This window comes from Felis catus, chromosome B2, assembly GCF_018350175.1.
Source record: "Felis catus isolate Fca126 chromosome B2, F.catus_Fca126_mat1.0, whole genome shotgun sequence".
Classification (NCBI taxonomy): Eukaryota; Metazoa; Chordata; class Mammalia; order Carnivora; family Felidae; genus Felis; species Felis catus.
Window position 1 is genome coordinate 5,409,684 of NC_058372.1, and position 13,974 is coordinate 5,423,657.

The window sequence follows — 13,974 nt, forward strand, 5'->3', positions numbered from 1 at the left end:
AGAAGGGACAGAAATATGAAAAAGTGGCAAGTGACGATGATTCATGAGTGAGACACAAAGTAACAAAGTATCATCAACTTTTTTTTTTTTTAACAAATCTTAGGTCTTTAATGGGCCAAATACAGAGTTTATTTCTTCCTGCGTTTTCCTTAAAAGAGTTGCCCTGTCATTAATCTTCTGTTCTTAGGTGAAGGTATCTCATTCAGGTGGGCAGGAGGTAAGCTCACAGTGGGCTAATTACATAAAAGGGGGCATCACTGGGCCAGTGATCATTTTGAACTGTGACTTCTTGAGATTTTTTAAATGCTTTTAATTAAGAAAAAAATCCTCACTGTACCTTCATGGACATCATGTGCTTTGACCTCCTGGGTGGTGCAGTTTTGATACAACAGTGAGGTTCTTTTGACCTAGCTCTACCCTAAGGGAATGCAAATATATTTCCAATTAAGCTAGGTTCACTGGTTCAGACAAACCATTGTTTGTAAGCTGCTTTGCATATTGGTGACCAAACCCATGACCTGACTGATCTTTGGGGGAGTACCTGTACTTTCTTCCCTGATTTAGGAGTGCCAGAAATAAGTAATTTCATGTCAGATATAGCTTGGCTATTTTTTTTTTCTTCTTTTCACTTGTCTCTTGGCTTAACAAAGTGATAAGAGGGTCAGCTTTCTCTGAAACTAGGCCGAAAACCAAATGTAATCACATGACAGATGCTTAAACTTAGTCTGAGTACAAATGGAGGCTATTGTTGGTTTTCTCAAAAGGTATTTATTTTTACTTTCTGTTACATTTTAAATGCAGAGTTGTGGCCGATGATTGGGGGAGGACCGGGCAGGGGAGGTGCAGACAGGGTGGGGGAGGCCTACTATATGTTAGATTTTTAGTTATGATAAGGAGTATTAAACACTACATTTGTTTAGCTTTCTATTTTGAAGTTGTTTTAGACAAAAGTTGCCAAATAATACAGAGAATCTTTTATATGCTTTACTGCATCTGGCTTCCTTTGTTAACACCTTACACGACCATAGTATAGTTATTGACAGCAGGAATTTAAAATGGATACAGTCTCCTCTTTTACAGATTTTATGTAAATTTTGTTAGTTTTGACGCTGATGTCTTTTTTTTTTTCTGGTCCAAGATCCAATCCAGGAGCCCCCACTGCATTTAGTTGTTATTATGTCTCTTTACTTTCTACTAACCTGGTACTGTTCCTCCATTTTTCATGACCTTGAACACTTTGAAGGTCAGTTATCTTGTAGAATGTCCTTCCGTCTGGGTTTGCCTGATGTTTTCTTGTGATTGAGTTGAGGTTGTGCCCGCTCAGTGCGTATCAGTGGGTACTGCTGGAGAAATATATTTAAAAGCAAACATTTCTGGGGCACCCATCACCTGGGTGACTCAGTCGGTTGAGCACCCAGCTCTTGATTTCAGCTCGGGTCATGATCTCATGGTTCGTGGGTTCAAGCCCTGCGTCTGGCTCAGCACTGACAGTGCGGAGCCTGCTTGAGATTCTCTGTCTCCCTCTCTCTCTGCCCCACCCCTGCTCTCTCTCTCTCTCTCAAAAATAAATAAATATTAAAAAAAACCCACAAAAAAATCCCAAATCTCTTTTTAATCCAGAAATCCTCTCCACAAAGGTAGTAGAGAAAGAAAGCACTAATATTATTGAATATGCATTAAACCAGGATACGATGTGTATCACGGGCCAGAGATTGCAAAGACAGAAGGAAATCTGACTCTTTCATATACCCAGGCAGATGCAGGCCCTCACACACATTTTGAAGATCAAAAATAACTGGTCTTTAAGCAGAGGACTTGAGAGCACAATTTGTCACACATGGTTCATCCTAAATTCACCTGGTAATTGGGGTGACCAATCTGTGTGAGCTCGTTGGCTTTACTCAGAAGAAAACCAAGCTATCTTTATAATAGGAGGTAGTTTTGCAACTTGGAGCAAAGTGCCCAGAGAATTTAGGCTCCTGTCCACCTACCTGAAACCGGGAAATAGTGGTGCTGTGTGGCTTGATGTTGACATTCTTGGTACCTGAGAAGGACTTGGGACATGAAGTGGACTAAAGGGTACCTAATCTTTAGAAACGTTTCGCGTACGTTTCAAAGACAGGAGAAAGTACTTGCAAGTGCAGGTTTTCTAAAGTAAATCCTCTGAGAAGAGGTGGGGAGGAAAGCTTTTATTTTCATGGGACAACTAGCCCTCTTGTTTTGTACATTTAGAGTACATGATGGTTATACGCCTTCTCGTTAGCGATACTTGTTTTGAGCACTTGACTAAGGTGATGTCCTGTCTACGGTGCGCGGTGTAGATGTAATTTTATCTTTCTCCCAAGACAGCAGGGTTACCCAGTTCTCAGTATCATTTATTGAAAATCTGTCTCTGCCCCCGTGATTTGAGATCCCAATTTTACCATATACTAAACCGCCAGTATGCTCACTTTGGTTTGTTTTTGGACTTTGTTTGTTTATTCATGCACAGGTACCACCTTGCTAAAATTAATTTTTAAAATCGCAGCTTAAAAATGATCAAAATACTAGTTTAGAATAAGTAAAAAACAATTTAGTGAAAACTGTATTTTCCCTGGGACTGTCACTGAAACAGTTGGATTTCATTTTTGTAAATTCTCTTCCACTTTTTCTCCATACATACGTCTGTCTTTTATCTACTTATGCATAGCATTGTAATCACAGAATACATCTTACACAAATTTTATACGTATCTTACATACATTTTATGCATACCTTATGTTATTCACTGTATTTTACTTATATTGTTTCTCTTATATTTTTCACATTTACATGGTGTTTGTCATCGTTTTTGATAGTTAATATATACTTTTATTGATGCAATCCATTACAGTTATTTTTGGATAATTTCTATTTGCTCTGTAATATTCTACTTAACATCTTTAAGTTATATAGTTTTTTCCTACTTCTGAATTATTCTCTCAGGATAAATGTGAGAAATTCAGTGCCAAAGGGCACACACAGCCCATATTAGACCTCCGGATATGAAATTCCACAGAGTTTTGAAGAACTATTCTATTAATTTAATGTTATCAGTAACATAGTTTTTCCATACAGTTCCTCGCATTGAGAGAATGGTATTTAATTCATCTCAGGTACATGCAGGAGTTTCGATTTTCTTAAAGCACTCTGAATTTGGCAGTATTTTGGCATGTGTTTCTCCGGTCTGTTGAAATGCTTCAAGAAATCCCTTTGGAAAGAGAAAAGTAGGATAGTAATTTAGCACGAATTCTCCAGTTTTAACCAGTTTTATCAGATGAGCCTGGTGCAGATGTGATGGTTTGCTTTTCTGGGACTCATTCTTCCCTCTCTGTTGCCCAGGTGACCTCCTCTGTGCCTCTTCTGGCCAACAAGGTCCCGTGTGTCTTCTTGAGGTCGGGCTTAGCATCTGCCTATTTTATGACCACACATATGTGAGGCTCACAATTGTGTGATCCCCAAAGTCTCCCTTGGTCGGCTTCTTGAGTTGAGCTGCTTCTGTGTTTCCAGGGAAGCTGGAGATTCTTTCTTCCCTGTTCTAAATGCCTTCTACATGTCCCGGCTTTAGCAGATATAGATACTGGTATGAATAGTAAGGAACGTGTCCTAAACTTGCCGTGTTTCCTACCGACGCTGATAATACCAAGCAGCAAGAGCCCTCTCCGCTTCTTTACCCCCTTTGCAAGCCCTGAACTCTTCAGTAGAAGCCCGTGTCTTGCTTTCCTCTCCGGATGCTCTCGTCAAGCTCTCCAGTGGTATCTGTGTTGGCCAATTCAGTGAGCATTTTTTCCTGTCCCCCTCTTCATCCGTCTCTGCACACCTGGTCCTCTCTCTCAGCTTCCGGAACATGGCACTCTCTAGGTTTACCTGTTCCCTGTCTGTCCACTTTTCTCCCGTCTCCTGTGGAATTTTTTCTCCTCCGTCATCCAGTCCCCAGCCTGGGTCCTGAGCCCCTGTCTTTGCTTTCCGTGCCCTCCCCTGGTGAGTGCACTCAGCCTCATGGCTTTAGATGCCATGCACGTGCTGATCGCCCCCAGTTTGCATCTCTTGTGGCTTCTTCCATGAGCTGCAGCTCGCCTACGTGGTGACACGGAGGTCTACTTGGAGGTCTCACGGACATCTCCGGCGTAACGTCCCAAACGAAACTCTTGATTCTCCAGCCGAGGCAAATCTTTCTTGTCTGCCTCAGATGCAGCACCACTGTATGTCCAACCGCTCAAGCCCTCTTTCCCTCACTCTCCACATGCTTCTTCCGGGAACTTCTAATTTCTACCTCCAATGTGTCTTGGCTCTACCTCCTTTTTTCTTTCCCCATAGTCATCCCCTCGGAGAAGCCACCACCGTCCCTTACGTGGACGTAAGTAAGTAAGGTCTCCTTGCTTCCTGTTTTGGTTTCTCCACTTACTCTCCACGTGGCAGCCAGAGCCACCCTTGTAGAAATCTGTGGTCGAGACTCACTGCACTTAGGCTAACATCTCGCCTCCTTTCCTTGGCTCAGGAGACCCGGCATTGTGCCTGCGGCTGCTCTTTTCCCCTCTTACCTACCACACTCCTGCCTCCCACCTGTCGTATCTCGCGACTACTTCATTTTCTTCAGAGCACTTTCCATAATTTGTGTTTGTTTTATTTTATTTTTTTACTTTTTGTTTGTTACCCCTGCACTATACTGTGGGCTTCACGAGGGCGGGGATCTGGAGTTATTTACCGGCGAATACTCGACACTTACCCCAATGCCTGGTGCACAGTAGATAGAAGTCACTGAATGCGTGAACCCTCTTTGTTGAGAGTAAAACAAGATGGATATTTTCTGAACAGTGAGAGTCAGCGGCGTCGTCGGTCTTTCTGTGAGCAATATAAAGTGTCATGACCAGCTCAGGGAGTGGTTGTGGTCTTCACGACCACCGGTCCGTCACTGATTCTTGAGAATTCAGATTTAATTACCGTCATACCTGTTTTGTGAGGTGCACGGCTGCAGACACGCCATCATGTCCGCAGTTGAAGCTGAAGTTGATGGAACATTTTATCAAAAACCCACCTGGGTCAATTTTATATTAATTTTTCTAACAGTTACGAGAGGATACCTGTAATGGGTCCCACTTGGTGTACATAATGACGTTTTAATCCAAACCATGGAGATCTCCATTGCCTTGGCAATTCTTTGACACGTAGGGTTAGCAAATGATATTTGTAATAGCTTAAGTTTAAAAGCTTTACTTTTAGTTCAAGATAGGTTGCATTTTAATAATACTTGAATATTTTTGGATAATGTGAGAATTTGAAGGGAACCGAGAGAGGCCTAGGATGGGGTCCCCTCCTCCTACGGCCGGGTGGACGCGGCTACCCAGGTTGGTGAGGTGACCTGCCTCAGTGACTCAGGCAGGAGTTGGGCCGCTAAGGGCTTGAAGCCGACGCCCAGCTCCGTGCTCCTCAGTGACGTGGTGCCGCCCTGTTCACTGCCCCACCGCACCCCACCCTGCAGGCTGCTCGGTGAGAATGGTGGCCCCTGTCTGCCCTCCTCGGTACTGCATCCCCAGCAGGGAGCACAGTCAGTGCTGCGGCCCTCCCCTGGCCGTCTGCTGGTGGGTTAATAGCTTCCTTAGTGCTGATGAATGACCGACCGTACATCATGGACCTTTGGCACATTCTTGAGTGGGAGTCTTGGGGACTCGGTGACCTATTTAAATGCAGGTGGAAGCTGCACTCTGCCCGCCCACAGGGACCGCGCTGCATACTCAGCATTGCTAACTTTCATCTCACATTGCTCTGGACACACTTCCCCCTGCCCTGCATTCCTAGTGGAAATTTTACATTCCATTGCCTGGATTGGTTTGGGAACTGAAATCCCAGTTGGGAAAACAAAACAAACAAAAATGACTGTGGTAAAATAGTAAGTGTGGTGGAATGAGTTAAGAAGGAATACAAAAGAAAAGGCAAACAATGAAAAAAATAAGTTGGCAATGCTTGGTTGGTGGTATTTCCTGTGATTCCTCCTGAGTTCTCTTGGGTTAATTGGTTATTTTTTAACTTGATGGGGGTGATCTTATCCTCTTCTGCACAGCATTAGGGAAACTCATGCAGACCTACTTATAAATGCCTTAAAAATGACTCAAGGCACATTCAGTTTTCCTATAAGGTAAAGTGCCCATTGTGGGTAATATTTTTAGAATAAAGGTAATAAATGTGAGGTTTGATATTACATATTCAGAATGTTTAGGATGATCTAAAAAATATTCCACAAAATGCAATAAAGAGAAACTTTAAACCAGAATGGCAGTAGTTTAAAGATTTGTAGTATGCTGGGAAATTGATTTGACTGTTCAAAATTTGACAAAAATTGATGGCATTCTGCTTTTTAAATGCAAGAAGATTTAACAACCTGGACACTTTATTTTTTAAAGTTATTTTTATTAGATACTTTTTATTTTTTATTTATTTTTATTTTTTATTTACTTTTTGGAGAGAAAGAGGGTGTGAGCTGGGGAGGAGGGCAGGGAGAGAGAGTGAGAGCAAGAGAGAGAGAGACTCTTAAGCAGGCTCCACATTCAGTGCAGAACCCGACATGGGGCTTGATCCCACAACCCTGGGATCATGACCTGAGCCAAACTTGAGTCAGATGCTCAACTGACTGAGCCACCCAGTGCCCCTAGATGTTAGTTTTTAGAGTATTTTCATTTTCACAGCAAAATTGAGGGGAAGGTACAGAGATTTCCCATGTGTTCCCTGCCCCCACACATGTATAGCCTTCCCCATTATCAACATCAATCTGTTCAAGTGGTACATTGAGACGTCATAATCACCCAGAGTCCATATTTATATTAGGGTTCACTCTGCTGTACTTTTTGTGGGTTTGGACAAATTTATAATGACATGTCACTTTCAGGTTACTTTTAAGCTAGAAGGAAATCCTTTGCCTTGCTACTATGGTTTTGAATGGCCATGTCATTTATTTGTGACTTTGTTTTGGGTGGCTTTCCTGTTTCAAAGAAGGGAGGCATTCATTTAGAGAGTAGTTAAAAAGATAAATCTGCAAACCGGTGCCAAGGTATCCTTTACTGGCAGAAAAATAACCCTCTGCATAAGAGATACTAATTCACACCTGACAGATGAATCCAACTCCTTCCTCTGGGAGTCCGCCCCTGGACTGGTTACAACAACATGGTGACCTGTAGAGGATCCAGGTAGAGATGAGTGGTTTCATCAGCTCATGGAAACTAATTGGACCCTTCTGGGAATGTTCTAACCAGCTTGTTCATTATAATTAGAGACATCTTCTATAACTAGGTTCTCAGTGAGGTTAGAGTAGTTGGAATTTTTCATTATTATATAGCAATGAATATTTTCTCCCGAAAATATCTCAGTGGTTGGGCTGATTTTGCCACCATGCCTTTATGGAATTTCTAGAAGTTTGGGGGGTAAAAGATTTCAATGTTCATTCTATTGGGGTTCTATAAATTGTACTGATATAATCACGTAAAGAGTATTTGATAGGTAGTAGGCAAAGGGAGAGAAAGTTGAGTGGTCTTGAGAGAATATGGAGACCACTGAATAAGGGCATTCTGGGCTTGCCTATATATAAATATTTATATATATTCAGTTATAGATAATTCAAGAAAGATCTTATTTAAATAAGTGTGAATATGTGTCTACTATTGGTGGCCCACTTCTGTCTTGGGCACCATTAGCAGTAGGAATGGATCCTGTGTGGACTGGGAAACAGAAGACACAGATTCATGGGTCCACTTCTTTGCTTACTGTGTGACCTTGACAGATAGAGAGGTCCGTGTTTTCCCATTTATACAATTGGAGTAATACTAACCCTATAATGTGATTTTGAGGAACAAATGTCACTGTAAATGAAAGCATTTTATAAATTCTGGTGTGTTTTACAATTGTAAACTTACTCAAAAATAACTATCATATGAAAATGATGTAAAAAGTTAAGGTAACATATGGAAAGTGTCTGATACAGTTCTGGGCATGGCATGTGCTAAAAAAAAATGGCTTGGTGTCAGGAGAAAGATCTGGACTAAAGATAGATATTTGATCGTTATCAACAAAATGATGTTAATAAATAACATTGAGTTGGATAAGTTTGACTAGGGAGAGTGTTTGAGTTACAAAGAAAAGAGTACAGGGGGGCACCTGGGTGGCTCAGTCAGTTGGGTGTGCAACTCTTGGTTTCGGCTAAGGTCACGATCTCACGGCTCATGGGTTCGAGCCCTGTATTGGGCTCTGCGCTGATGGCATGGAGCCTGCTTGGGATTCTCTCTCTCCCTCTCTGTCCTTCCTCCATTTGAGCTTGCTCTCTCCCCAAAAGAAATAAATGTTAGGTATGTAATATGTATTTACAGTATGTACATAAGAGTGTAGAGTGCATGGATGTAACTCTGGGGAAAGAACCAACATTTAGGTGTGGACAGAAGTATTCTTTAGCATAGGAAACATGAATCACATGATCATTAGCATGATCACAGAATGATGGAGTTGGACAACGTATTGACATATTGCTGAATTATGACAGATTTTTGAGCTACACATTCCATGTTTATTTTTCTTCACTCTCATAGAGGATCACATACCCCAAATACCTAGGAGCTATGCTATCCCAGATTAACGGTATTTTTGGAACTTAATTTTCTTAAGTCCTGGAGAGCTCAGTACGAGAAAAAAGACATTTTAGTATGTCAGATATCATAAAGGATATGTTTTGTAAGAAATATCCAAGGTTAAAATCTGTATTTGTTTAAAAAAAAACCCTTTAAATCTGTTACGAGAATGAATAGAGCAGATGGGCATTATGTATATCATGTAATTTTGTGTTGACTGAAGAATCTGGAGGAGGTTCAAGATGGCGGCCTAGGAAGACCCTGAATTCACCACCTCCCACAGACACTCCAAGTGTACAGCTATCTATAGAACAATTCTCTCTGAAAGAGACCTGAAACTAGCTGAATGTCTCCTTGACGACAAAAGATAAAAAGGCCATGTCAAGATGTCTAGGAGGGGCAGAGGCACAGTCTTGCCAAAAACCCCACTCCCAGAACAGCTTGCTACAAGATGGAAGGGTCTTGCAAAAATGGAACCACATCCCTGAGGAGCAAGGGGTGTGGGACCCCCCAATCCTTGGAACCATGCTCTGGAGAGACGAGCCTTCCAGATGTCTGGCTTTGAAAACGAACAGGGCTTATGTCCAACAGACCCAAACGGCTGTAGGAAACTTGGCTCTCAAAGGGCTTGTGCACAGACTTGCTCGCCCCAGGACCCAGTGCAAAAACAGCAGGTTGAAAACTGCCCAGACCTGGACATCACTGGAGTCTTCTGTCTGTTCTCCAGCCCCACCTCTAGCCTTCCACGCCATGGGATTGCTTCCTCTGCTCTTTTACCCTGCTCTTAGCTTTTGTTACACTTCTGTGCACTTAAAGGTCTCGTGGGGAAGAATTTAGTGGATGATGAGGATGTGTGCCCTACGTCTCGGTCTTCTCTGTCACGTCAGCCCATGGACTGGTTGTCTCTGGAAGGCTTTTTTTCTGCCTGCTGTGCCCCGGGGGATGAAAGCAGCTATAGATTTCTTCTCATGTAGAAAGGGCTCATCCCTCTCTGGAATTCAGTTCATTTAGATTTCTTTGCATCCTAAGGTCTTTGATGCATTAAAAAAAAGATGATGGGTTCCAGTTTAAGATGGCGACAGAGAAAGATCCTGAACTCACCTCTTCCTGTGGACACCCTGAGTCTACAGCTACATGTGGAACAAACTTTTTAAAAAACTCTAAAGGCTGGCTGAGTGGCAACTACACAAAAGATAAACAAGAAACAGGGTGCATCAAAGCAGGAAGGAGAGCCTGGGACATAAACTCCCCACGTTTAAACCCCACCCTTGGCCAAGGCAAACCCACAGGTGGGAGAAAACTCAAAACCTGAAATTCCTTCCTGACGAGTGAATGGTTCAAACACCACACTGGGCGCCTCAGCATTTAGAGCCTGTTCCTGAGAGATAGACCCCCAAAATAGCTAACTTTAAAGACCAATGGGGCCTGCGTCCTAAGACCCACAAGATAGCAGTGATCTGGAGGACATCTCTTAAAAGCCTTGCGTGGTTGGACTCACCTACTCCGAGGTCAAGCTCAGAAGCAGCAGATTGTGCTCACACTCAAAGTGAAGGAGGCTCACTTCCTTCTACTGAAGTGTCAGCTTGAGAGGCAGATGTCTAATTTAATGCTGACATCCAAGGAGCCTGCTGGAACACTATCCAGGGATGGACACTGGCAGGTGCCACCTTTGCACTCTGTCCTTACTGGGCTCTAGAGAACCAGTATCTCCTGGAAGGAGGCTTTTGTATGAGTTTGGTCCCTCAGTCTTTGGGGCTCCCAAGTAAGGGACACCTCTTGACCACCTGGCTTTGGGATTGTAATAGTTGGTGTCATCCAGAAACGAACTTCTGTATCCCCATTTCACACCTCCATTCTTGCAGTTACTGCCAGGGAACATTGCCGCATTGCCTGGCTCTGGCAGCCAGTGGGGCTTATGCTTGTGGTTCCCACAAGACTGTAACCAATGGAGAAAGAGTTCTTTTGTGAGCTACCACACCCCTAGGACCAAGCAAAAGGCAACAGACCCAGGAGCTCTGTCTTTCTGTGAAGGAGTCTGTTAGCTAATCATGATGGCAGCCTGAGAAGCAGGCTGCCATTATACGAGGGGCTAACTCCAGTCTTCTCCAGAGACTGTGGGAGGTGGGTGCTGTCTTCACATTCTCTCTCTGCCATGCTCCAGAGCACCAGTGTCTCCTAGATGGGAACTTTACTCACAGCTGGTACCCTTGTTTTTATGTCTAGAGCCCTAATTTTTGTGACTGATGCCCTTGGGACCCTGCCAGATCTCCAGGCCAGTGGGGCTTATGCTTGTGGTCCCCAAGGGCATATGTAGGACTGTATATATTTACATACTTTTAAAAGCTGCTGCCTGAGGATCTGGCTTCCCAATAGCCTGAGTCTAGGTGCTGAGAATCTCCCCTTAGGGACACTGACAAGTCTTGGCACTTCAGCTACTGGGAGCCATTAAATATCTAATAGGCTGCATGGGCAAGCTCAAAGGTGTGGGAGATGACAGAGGGCTAGGGCAGGGTTGAACCAGGATCACTTGCTACACAAAGCCACTTCCTCAAGACTGGGAGACTTGGTTGTTTCACATACTGTATGAAAACCAACACAGCAAAAAAAAGAGGAATCCATTCCAAATGAGAAAAAACCTTAATGAAATAGAGATAAGTAATTTACCTGATAAAGAGTTGAATATTTTCCAGGATAGATCATAATCCTTTGTTAGGCTACAAAAGTCTCAATAAATTTAAGAGGCCTGGAATCATGTCAAGCATCCTTTTTGACCACACTGGTATAAAACTAGAAATTAATTACATGAAGAAAAGTGTAAAACTCACAAATATGTGGAGATTAAACAACATGCTACTGAACCACCAGTGAACCAAAGAAGAGACCAAAAGGGAAATGAAAAATACCTGAGACAAACAAAAATGAAAATACAACACACCAGAGTTTATAGGGGGTGGCAAAAGCAGTTCCAAGAGGGAAGTTTGTAGAGATAAATGCCTTCCTCAAGAAGCAAGTAAAGTCTGAAATAAACAACCTAACATTATTCATCCAGGAACTAGGAAGAGAAGAACAAACAAAGTCCCAAATTTGAAGAAGGAAGGAGATAACAAAGATTAGAAGACAAATAAATGAAATGGAGATTAAAAAGACAATAAAGATCAGTGGAACTAAGGACTGGTTCTTTCAAAAGATAAAATTGACAACCCTTTAGTTAGACTCACCAAGAAAAAAGAGAAGACTCAAATCAGAAACGAAAGAGGAGATGTCACAACTGATACTACAGAAATATAAAGGATCATAAGAGACTACTATGAAAAATTGTATGCTCCAAACTGGACAACCTTGAAGAAATGGATAAATCCCAGGAAACATACAACCTACTAAGACTGAATCATGATGAAATTCAAAATCTGAATAGGCGGATCAGTAATCAAAAACCTACCAAAAAAAAAAAAAAAAGTCCAGGGCCAGATGACTTCACTAGTGAATTTTACTAAACATTCAAAGAAGAATTAATATGAATCCTTCTCAAAGTCTTTCAAAAAGTAGAAGGGGAGGGAAAGCTTCCAAACTCATTTTATAAGGCCAGCATTACCCTGATACGAACACCAGACAAGGAATGCCACAAGAAAAGAAAATTACAGACCTGTGTTCTTGATGAACATAGCAAAAATCCTCAACAAAATACTGACAAACCAAAGTTGACATTTAAAGGATGGCATACCATGATCAAGTGAGATTTATTCTGGGGATGAAAGGATGGTTCAACATCCTCAAATCAGGGTGATACACTACCACATTAGCAAAATGTGGATAAATGAAATCAAATGAAGGACAAAAATCATATGGTCATCTCAATAGATGCAGGAAAAGCATTTGGCAAAATTCAACATTCATTTATGATGAAACACTCTCAACAAAGTGAGAATAGGGGGAACATAAAAAAGGCCGTGTCTGACAAACCCACAGCTAACAGTGAAAAAGTGAAAGCCTCCTTTAAGGCTAGGAACAAGACAAGGATGCCTGCTTTCATTATTTTTATTTAATATCATATTGGAAGTCCTAGCCAGAACAGTTAGGCAAGAAAAAAAAAAGGCATCAAAATTGGAAGTGAAGAAGTGGAACTGTCACTGCTTGCAGATGTCATGATATTATATATTGAAAACCCTAAATATTTCACCAAAATACCCGTTAGAACTAGTAAATGAATTCAGTAAAGTTAGAGGACACATAATTAAAACACAAAAATCGGTTGTGTTTCTACACACTAATAACAAACCGTGAGAAAGAAAAAGAAAGCAATTCTGTTTACAATTGCCTCAGAAAGAGTAAAATACCTAGGAATAAATTGAACCAAGGAGGTGAAAGACTGATATACTGAAATCTATAAGACATTAATGAAAGAAATTGAAGAAGACACAAATGAGTGGAAAGGTATAACATGCTCCTGGATTGGAAAAATAAATATTATTAAAATGTCCTTACTACCCAGAGCAATCTACTGATTCAGTGCAATCCCTATTGCACATTCCAGTAACATTTTTTTTAAAGAAATAGAAAAAAAATCATCTTAAAATGTGTATGGAACCACAGAAATCCCCAAGCAGCCAAAGCGGTCTTGAGAAAGAAGAACACAGCTGGAGGCATCATACTCCCCAATATCAAACTATTTTACAAGGCTATAGTAATTAAAACAGTATGGTATTGGCATAAAAGCAGACATATAGATATCAATAGAACAGAACAGAGAGCCCTGAAATTAACCCATGCACATATGGTCAATTTATGACAAAGGAGGGAAACATATACAGCAGAGAAAGTCTGTTCAATAAACAGTGTTGGGAAAACTAGACAGGCATATGCAAAAGAATGAAACTTGACCGCTATCTCTCACTATTTTCAAAAGTTAACTCAAAATGGATTAAGGACTTGAATGTTTAAGACCTAAAAGCATCAAACTCCTAGTAGAAAACATAGGCAGTTAAGCTCCTTGACCTGAGTCTTGGCTATGATAATTTAAAAAAAAATTTTTGTTTTTACATTTATTTATTTTTGAGAGACAGAGAGAGACAGAGTACAAGTGGGGGAGGGGCAGAGAGAGCAGGAGACACAGAATCCAAAGCAGGCTGCAGGCTCAGAGCTGTGAGCACAGAGCCCGACGCGGGGCTCAAACTCACAAACCGTGAGATCATGACCTGAGCCAAAGTAATACGCTTAACCTACTGAGCCACCCAGGTGCCCCTTGGCTATGATAATTTGAATCTGACAATGAAAGAAAGCAAAAACAGCCTACTGAATGGTAGAAAATATTTGCAAATCCTACATCTGCCAGGAGGCTCATCTCCAAGATATA

General features: G+C 41.7%; 1 protein-coding gene across 4 annotated transcripts in view; it reads left to right on the forward strand.

The window, feature by feature from the left end:
- DCDC2 (doublecortin domain containing 2) overlaps window positions 1-13,974 on the forward strand; it is a 165,929-nt gene that overhangs the window by 29,073 nt on the left and 122,882 nt on the right. The gene's annotated exons all lie outside the window — the stretch shown is intronic.